Here is an 8,305-nt window from a genome sequence, read left to right as displayed (position 1 = left end):
TCGTGTTTTCTTGTTTTGTTGATTGGAAGTCACAAACCACATCAGTGTAAACATGGTATTTATTTTTGTATATCTTACTCTTTTTTTTTTTTTTTAAAGATTTTATTTATTTATTTGACAGAGAGAGACAGCGAGAGAGGGAACACAAGCAGGGGGAGTGGGAGAGGGAGAAGCAGGCTTCCCGCCGAGCAGGGAGCCCGATGCGGGGCTCGATCCCAGGACCCTGAGATCATGACCTGAGCCAAAGGCAGACGCTTAACGACTGAGCCACCCAGGCGCCCTGTATATCTTACTCTTTAAAGCAAGCAGGGGTGCTTTCTTTGGGAGGGAAACAAGTTTAGTTACAAGGAGCTAGTACACCCTCCTCCCCAGCACTTCAAACAACACAGCAGCGCATGCTGCAAGGGGCGAGTCCCCCGGCCCTCCGCTGGCCAGCACCACCACTGGGGTGGTGCAGAAAGGTGTGAGACTGAGGATCCCTGGAGCAGGGAGCCGTGAGCAGTGCTGCGGCCCTGGGGTCTGAAGCACCGAGAGCACATCAAGGGCAGGCTCCAACACGAAGGAGAGGGGGCCGTGGCAGACTCAGAGCACACTGTCCTATCGAAGGGGCCGACTGCTGCCTGGCTTCTCCTCTCCGAGCGCCTGAGCTCTTCGTAGACGGGCTTCGCCCATCCCTCTGTCCACTCATGAATTCAGCCAATGGTTCCTGTGCACCAGCCCTGGGTATGCGGTGCTGAGCAAGACAGGCGTGGCCACTGTCTCTAGGGGGCTCTCGCGAAACAAACACATAAAGGGTCATTGCAGGTTGCGCTCGCAGTCCTGGAGAAAAAGCCCAGACCCTGTGACCTGGAATACCAAGAGGGGAATGTGCTTTACTTAAGATGGTCGGGAGGGGTCTCTCCGAAGACAAGACATAGATGTTGAGAGCCAGTCGTGGAAAGAGATAGGGGAGAACATTCCGGACAGAGAGGACAGTATGCACCAAAGCCAGAAGATTCAGTGACCATTGAGGGGGGATGTAGGCTCAACACGATGTCTTCAGGGGTCTAGAAGTTTCTTCTATATGATTCTTCCTCGTGAGTCTGAGTAGGAATGTTTTCACATGAACTGTCAGCAGGAGGAAGGGAGGCTAGCCGGGTCTCCCAAATGGGAGATTTGGCCACTCTCGTTTCTTTATATCCAGAGTCTTGGTGTGAGATTGAGGATCCCAGGAAAGACCATCAATAAGCATGTGTGGAGCCAGCCCTGAAGCTGACATGTTCTTTTACGTGACACAAGCCAAAGGGGGAAATGCTCACAGCTGGCTCCAGCTTCATAAACCTTACATCCTGAGTTGGCATCGTTTCATCTTCCGTAGTTTTCCAGAGATTTCAATATCTTAAAAAAATGTAACCACAGTTTTCTCCGTGATCTTGTTCCTTCATACACAATCTACCTTCCCCCTAATCGCTGGTAATTGCCAGAAGGCAGCCAGCTAGGCAGGAAAGCGTCAGCAAATGCATGCCACTCACCCCTTCCTCAGTGTCTGGTTGGCCACCTCTGCCTTCTCGACTTCTTCACGATAAATGAGGGAATGGCCATAACCGGTCGCCTACAGATCCTCTTACTAAGTGACCTCAGTGTCAACACAGCATGGTAAGCCCTAGATACAATGTGGCACAGAGCCTGGTTCTTGCCCTTAAGAAGGTTACATTGTAATGAGGGAAACACATGTCGATGATAATTACAGTACCTCGTGATATGATACAGGGGCATCTAGAGCAGATGGGGTGGGAAGGAGGAGGAGATCAGGGCAGGTAGAGAGGAAATTATATCAATGAGGCACTCTAAGCCAATCTGTGGGGTCCCTAGGGGTGGTGGCAGGAGAGCAACCCAGAGAAAGCAGTGCTTACATTATGGATGGCCTTGTGCCCTAAATCAAGGAGGTTAAACTTGAAGATTAAAGTAACGGAGGAGGGGCACCTGGGTGGCCAGATGGTTAAGTGTCTGCGTTCGGCTCAGGTCATAATCCCAGGGTCCTGGGATCGAGCCCCACATCGGGCTCCCTGCTCGACAGGAAGCCTGCTTCTCCCTCTCCCACTCCCTTGCTTGTGTTACTGCTCTCGCTATCTCTGTCAAATAAACAAATAAAATCCTTAAAAAAAAATAAGGGGCGCCTGGGTGGCTCAGTCGCTGGGCATCTGCCTTCGGCTGGGGTCGTGGTCCCGGGGTCCTGGGATCGAGCCCCACATCGGGCTCCCTGCTCCACGGGGAGGCCTGCTTCTCCCTCTCCTACTCGCCCTGCTTGTGTTCCCTCTCGCTGTGTCTCTCTCTGTCAGATAAATGGATGGAATCTTTAAAAATAAAATAAAAAATAAAAAAAATTTTAAAAAATAAAGTAACGGAGGAGAAGTGGATTACAATTGCATCTCAGGAGCATAGGACTGGGTGGGTGATGGGCAGGAGGGGATGGCTGGGAAGAGGGACAACGGCAAGGAGACTATTACAGTAGTTTGGGGAGAAGTGAAGGATGGCAACAAGACGCAATTCAGGAAGTATAAATAAGTGTCAAGGCTAAGGGATAGCTTAAATACAGTATCAATCATGATCTTCGATGTGCAGCAAAAGAAAGTGGCTCTGGTTAGCTCCAGTGGAAAGGGACTTTACTTGAAGACCATCCGGTAACTTACAGAAGCAATGCAAAGACTGGAGAAACAAGTTCTGAAAATGAGAGGGAACGAAAGAAGGCCAGATGTTACGGCCCCGCCTCGCCATGAGCTCAGTGCCTCCAACGCTCTTGGGCTCTCCAGGGGCCACTTCTGCTGTACGTCATTTTCCCCACTGCTGCTCCACTGCCTCACAAATCAAAGTCAAAATCAAAAGCCCAATAAGATGCCACTTCACACCCAGTGGGATGGCTAAAATAAAAAAAGACAGAAAAGAACAAGTGTCGGTGAGGATGTGGAGAAGTTGGAAGGCGCGTGCGCGGCTGATGGCGACACACAATGGTACAGCTGCCGTGGGAAACAGTCTGGCAGCTCCTCAAAATGTTAGAGTTACCATATGGCCCAGAAATTCTACTCCTCCGTCTATATAGGCAAGAGAAATGGAAAAACACATCTGTACAAAAACCTGTGTGGTAATGCTCATAGTAACTTTATTCAGAAGAGCCAAACGGGGGAACCATCAACCAACGACTGAATAACCAAAATGTGATAAATCCAAGCAATGGAGTATTGTCCAGCCATAAAAAGGAATGAAGTATTAATACCTGCTACAAGATCGATGAACCTTGAAAATATGCTAAGAAGATAGACACGAAAGGACACAGATTATTATTCCGTGTATGTGAAATGTCCAGAAGAGGCAAATCCATAGAGATAGGAAGTAGATTTGTGGTTGCCTGGGGCTGGGGGGGGCGGGTGTTGGGAGGGGAGAGGAGTGACTGCTAATGGGTAGAGGGTTTCTTTTTCAGATGACAAAAATGTTCTAAAAATAATTGTGGCGATGGTTTCACAACTCTGTAAACATACTAAAAACCACTTTAAAAGGGTGCATTTTATGGTATGCTAATTATATTTCAATAAAGCTATTATTTTAAAAAACCGACTGGCTAAACCATCCGCCAGCTGGCTAAGGTTGGGACCCATGCCCAGGATCTAACGCCCTGGCAGGAGAGGGAGAAAGACCCCACTGTAGCTTCTGTAGTGGGGGGTGGCTTTCATCCCCAAGGGCTCACCCAGAACGGGGAAGGATATTCAGATGCTGGGCAGCATGCAGGAAGGAGGCAGAAGGCATTTGGGCAGCCTTCTAGATTCCTAACTGGAGAACTCACCAAGCCTGTTTGTGGACAGGTCTCTAACTTTGCTCCAAGTCACTGGGTCCTGAGCAGACACCCTGTGTTTAATCATTCATTGTTAGAAGAGCTTCTGGATTACACTGATTCACCTTTGAATGCCTCAGTATTTCAAAGCACTTCATGTCTACTATCTCTTTATTTTTATATAACCTCAAGTGGCCCAATTTCTGGGCAAGCCAATGGTTGCATGGATGGATATGCAAATTGCCAGTTTACTGGTATTTGAGCTGGTAACCATTTCTAAGTTTTAGGCGAGAAAGATATGGACAGGCAGATTGCAATATCTGGTTTGTCGAAAAACCCTCTTTTTTCAAGACCTCCCCAGTCTATTATAAGGCCCACACTTCTGGGGAGATGTCCCTCACAATTGTTTGGGACCCCATTAAGCTCCACCAGTGGTATGCTTGTAAATGTTTACCAACCAGCTCTGGGTGGAGGAGGGCCAGGAGGCTCCTGATGAATAGCACTTGCCAGCTTCCAGAGTGTCAACATTCCCACCATGCTGATTTCCAACCTTATGATGGATGTGGAGGGGGGAATCCTGGAGACCACAACAGGAGAGCAGGGTTCTGGCCAGAAGTCTGCTAGCTGGCTGCGTGACTCTTGCATTTTATTGTCCTTTTCCGCACAGGAGGGGGGTTTCATACCTTGCGGCACACCCTTTGGCTCCTGTCTCCAAGGAGGGGACTATATTTCATTCTGTGGTTGGAGCGTTCTCTTCAGTACTCTCCCTCTGCTAATGGCCTGCTCCCCAAACACCAAAGCACCACTGTTTATGAAAACAGCTAGCCGCTGCAAGTTGCTAGGTGAGGACCAAGGCTGCCTAGAAGCAGGAGCTGGGCCTGAGCTTCTTCACAATTATGTATCACACTCCAGAGGGGCAGACCGCCTCACCAGCCCTCTCCCCGTGTCACAGTGGATTAAGTGTTGAATTCAGCAGCCCAGGAAAGAGAGGCAGTTGACCTTGTGTGGGTCATAATGATGCAAGGGATCACCAGATCCTTTATTTTAACAAATATTTTCTGGTCTCTAGCACTTACTATGTGCCAAGCACTGTTCTCAGTCCTTGACAAATACTGTGTTTAATTCTCATGCTAGCTCCGTGAGGCAGGTGTTCTTTCCATCCCATTTTACAGATGAGGCCCAGAGAGGTTAAGCCACAAGCCATAACTAAATAACTCACTTCTGTAACCTTTTTAACATATCTAGAATAATAACATTCAGAGAGAGCCCGACTTCCCAGTTTCTGGTAACCAGGGATCCAGAGGAACTCTCAAGCTAAAAGCAACTAAAAATGGTAGAAAAAGTATCAAAACATTCTAAAAGCCACCACATGCTGACAAAATAAGAAGGAATAGCTGAAATGGAAGGAAAACGAGAACCCTGAAAGATAATCCAGCAAAGAAGCCATCTTAACCCGGCAGATATCTGTCAAATCTAGAACATTTGAACTCTAGCATGAATGGTTTTTTGAGGCAAGAGGCCAGAAATAAAAGTCCAGGTGGGAGATGAGACTTGCCCCCACGATAATTTGAGACCCTGTTGGTATGCTGGTAAATGTTTGCCAACCAGCTCCGGGTGAGGTTGGGGAGAGGGTCCTGATGTATAGCATTTGCCAATTTCCATAATGTAAATACTCCTGCTACAGTTGATTTCAAACATCAACAAGGGGTCACTATACACAGAGTTGGGAAGTGCACGCCTGTCAGCCAGTTGCTCACATCATTGATACCCCCCCACCCCACCCCGCCTCCAGAGGGTACAATAAGCAAACCAGACTAGCTCAATAGGGTGGCCTGTATTTGTATCACCTGGGTGGTCCAGGGACCCATAAGCCCTGAATTTGGATATAGATAGTCCTGGAATAGCAGTGCCCTCAGGAGCCTGGCAGAAGCAAATGTAAATCATCTCTGGAGGAAGGTAACTTCATCCTAAGCCTCAAATTATCCCTATAAATAAATTTTCAAATACAGTGTCCAGCCTGGCTGAAGAGAACCAGGTAGATCACAAGGAAATAGGACACCATGAGCAAGAACTAGGAGAAACAGACCCTCAGATACTTCAAATATTAGAATTATCAGACACAGACTGTAAAACAACCATGCTTTGTTGAGAGAAAGGTTAAAAATATCTGCAGGGGACAGGGAACTAGGAAAAGTGACATGCTAGATTTATAAAGGACATTTGTAGAAAGCTTTATAGTTTAATCAGAGATCAAGAACACAAATACCGGGGCGCCTGGGTGGCTCAGTCGTTAAGCGTCTGCCTTCGGCTCAGGTCATGATCTCAGGGTCCTGGGATCGAGCCCCGCATCGGGCTCCCTGCTCTGCAGGAAGCCTGCTTCTCCCTCTCCCACTCCCCCTGCTTGTGTTCCCTCTCTCGCTGTGTCTCTCTCTGTCAAATAAATAAATAAAATCTTAAAAAAAAATAAAATTAAATTAAAAAAAAAAAGTACACAAATACCTTCAGGGGCAATCTGGTAATACGAATGAGTTAAGTGACCTGGTGATACACTGGTGACCTGGAAAGCTTTGTCTGAGGGGCACAGGGCTCCTCACCTCCAACTGATTGTTACCGCGTGGCACCGGGGTACCAGTCTGTAGATCTTCTGCTTTTTCTGGAGAAGCTAGATATTTGGATTTCTTCTTATCGTGGTAAAATACACATAAAACTGACCACTGTAACCATTTTAAGGTGTACAGTTCAGTGGCATTACGTACATTCATGATACGTATGATAATCACCATTATCTAGTTCCAGAACTTTCTCATCACTCCAAAAAGAAACCCCACCCCCTTGGAAGTCACTCTCTATTCCCCACCCCCACCCACTGGCAACCACCAATCTGCTTTGTCTCTATGGATTTGCCCTGTCTAGATATCTCATGTAGGTGGAATCATACAATATTTGTCCTTTTGTGACTGGCCTATTTTACTTACCATGTTTTTCAAAGTTCATCTATGTTGTGCCATGTGTCAGTACCTCATTCCTTCTTAATACCCAAATAACATTCTATTGTGTGGATATACACATTTATCCATTCATCAGTTGATATTTGAATTTTTGATATCTTCCTATTTTATTTTTTTAAAGTTTTATTTATTTAAGTAATCTCTAGACCCAATATGGGACTCGAACTCACTACCTGGAGATCAAGAGTTGCATGCTCCTCCTACCGAGCCAACCAGGTGCCCCAGATATCTTCCTATTTTTTCAGACATATGTATTCAGAAGTTCTTTGTGGCCCTAAGCCATCAGAGGGCCAACAGTAGAGACCGCTGTTTTATAACCTGCTGTGACATATCTTCTTATATAATGTTCAGAATGACTCACTGAGGTACTATCTTATTTTTTGTATTAGGCATCCCATTTCCCCAGTAGCTTTTCTCCCCAAATCCAAAATCTCAGGGGAAACTGCTTGGTTCCAGAATAAATGGGAGTCTGGGGTCTAGCTTATGGCTGTGACCTTGAGCTTCCCTGGAACTCAGTTTCCCCATGGATAAAATGGTGTTGGACTGTCTCCAAGACACTGGGTTTGCTAACAGGGTCACCCTCACTTGCTCTAGCCCCCGTCTGGTAATGAATTAGCTTTGGTCAAGTCGGTTTATCGGCAGCTGAACCCAAACATGTGGCCACCTGGGTTATCCTGATAATTGCAGATTCTTCCACAGAGCTAGAGCTGTCCTGAGGCACGATGGAGAAGAAACCACCGCAGAAGTCCCCCTGGTAGGCCGGCCAGCCCATTTCACCTGCTAGGGCCATCTGCACGGTAGCAGCACCTGGTCTGAGCCTGGGACTCCGGTCAGGAATGGCTTCAATTTAAATCGTGCTTCTCCGACAGCAGCCCCAGAGGGAAAGGAAGAGCCCCAGATGAAAGGCTGATAATCGTTGACTGTTCCTTCGCGGCAAGTATTTAACAGGCAAGGTCGAATGTCTCGTGGTCGCCTCGCCCCTGGCACCTTTCCTCCGATTCTAGTTTTCCAAAAGGACGAGGGAAAGGCAAGCGACGTCCTAGCTCGCGTGTTTGCACAGGGCAGAGGGCCAGCAGAGATCCGTGCTTCCCAACTCTTTCCAAGAGCACCTCGCATCCCGAATCGCCGCCTTCAACTCTGAGAAGTCGGGAGCCCCACAGGAAACTTGCATTATTGCACCCGCTGCCACACACCCGGGGCAGCGGACCAGCCGCCGAGCTGGCTCCCCAGGAATGCGCCCCCTCCACGGCCGCCCGCCCCGCCCCGCCGGCGCGCCCTCCCCGGGGGACCCCGCGGCACCTGCGGCCTCCGAGTGTCCCCGCGCCTCGCCGCCCACCCCCCCCCACCCTCCGCGCGCCGGGAGCCGGGGGTCGCCGGGGGTCGCCGGCCGCCCCCGGCCGCCTCCCCGGGGAGCGGGGGGTCGCGGGCGCCTCGCTGGAGGGCCGGGCGCGGCTCGCGGCGCTGGCCGGCGGCGGCGGCGGCGCCCGGAGGCCGC

Source organism: Mirounga angustirostris, unplaced genomic scaffold (assembly GCF_029215605.1).
Source record: "Mirounga angustirostris isolate CCGP_5_RB_7025 unplaced genomic scaffold, mMirAng1.0.hap1 SCAF_14, whole genome shotgun sequence".
In the NCBI taxonomy this organism is placed as follows: Eukaryota; Metazoa; Chordata; class Mammalia; order Carnivora; family Phocidae; genus Mirounga; species Mirounga angustirostris.
Note: the sequence above shows the minus strand (reverse complement) of the source record.